This window comes from Belonocnema kinseyi, chromosome 6 (assembly GCF_010883055.1).
Source record: "Belonocnema kinseyi isolate 2016_QV_RU_SX_M_011 chromosome 6, B_treatae_v1, whole genome shotgun sequence".
In the NCBI taxonomy this organism is placed as follows: domain Eukaryota; kingdom Metazoa; phylum Arthropoda; class Insecta; order Hymenoptera; family Cynipidae; genus Belonocnema; species Belonocnema kinseyi.
This window is the reverse complement of record NC_046662.1, coordinates 132,076,919-132,077,963: the sequence shown is the minus strand read 5'-3', so window position 1 is coordinate 132,077,963 and position 1,045 is coordinate 132,076,919. Positions and strand designations below refer to the sequence as shown.

At 38.9% G+C, this 1,045-nt stretch overlaps 1 protein-coding gene across 7 annotated transcripts in view; it reads left to right on the top strand.

Annotated features, from left to right (window-relative positions):
- Positions 1–1,045, top strand: part of LOC117174717 (WD repeat-containing protein 91) — a 382,815-nt gene that overhangs the window by 279,907 nt on the left and 101,863 nt on the right. The window lies entirely within an intron of this gene.

Below are 1,045 nucleotides of genomic sequence, written 5' to 3'. Positions count from 1 at the left end.
AGTATTCAAAACTTTTACACGGGCGAACCCGGTTTTGCATCATGGCCACGGACTAAGTCAAGTGTCTGATGAGATTAGAATGTTATAAGTCAATCCAATACGATGCTTGAAACCTCCTGCGATGATTTTGTAAGTATACAAATAGGAGCGGCCGCTAGCGTTGGAAGTGACAACAGTCACCTCTGGATGCTTTCTTAGAGCTTTCTTATTAAAGCTTTCTCTTTCTTATTGGTTTATTATTTTATTTATATTTAATATTGGCACAGGATTAAGATGGTTACTGCTCAACATGTCGAAAGCATTTTTGGTGAAGAGTTGGATCATAGCCACGGACTGAGTCAAGTGACTGATGAGATTGGAATGTTATAAGTTAATTTAACTAATTTAATACGATGCTTGAAACCTCCTTCGATGATGTTGTAGGTATACAATTACGAGCGACCACGAGCGTTGGACGTGACAACAGTCATCTCTGGATGCTTTCTTAGAGCTACATATAATATAATATTTTCAGTGTTTTTATTCAACTTTCACTCGGGTAAACCCGGTTATACATCATAGCCACGGACTAAGTCAAGTGACTGATGAGATTAGAATGTTATAAGTTAATTCAAATAATTTAATACGATGGTTGAAACTTCCTGCGATGATGTTGTAGGTATACAATTACGAGCGGCTACGAGCATTGAAGGTGACAAAAGTCACCTGTGGATGACTTTTTTAGATCTACCATCTGCCACTTCACGGGTTTTTAATCGCTCGCTTCCTGATGATCAAGAAAGTTTCTTACAATGCGACAGGTGTTTAATAAAACCGCCTTCTGAGCTGATGCCAATACCACACTGACTCCTAAATGTTCAAGATGTTCAGTGCATCTCTCGTGCACATTTCCCGTAGCCGAAATTACAATGGGATGAATGGATGCATGATTCACATTCCTTCATATGGTCTTTACTTCATGCCTTAACTCGCTATAATTGTGGATCTTGGTTGTATAGGTTGACTGCAAATTTCGGTTAAGCGGACAAGCAATGTCAACGATGTA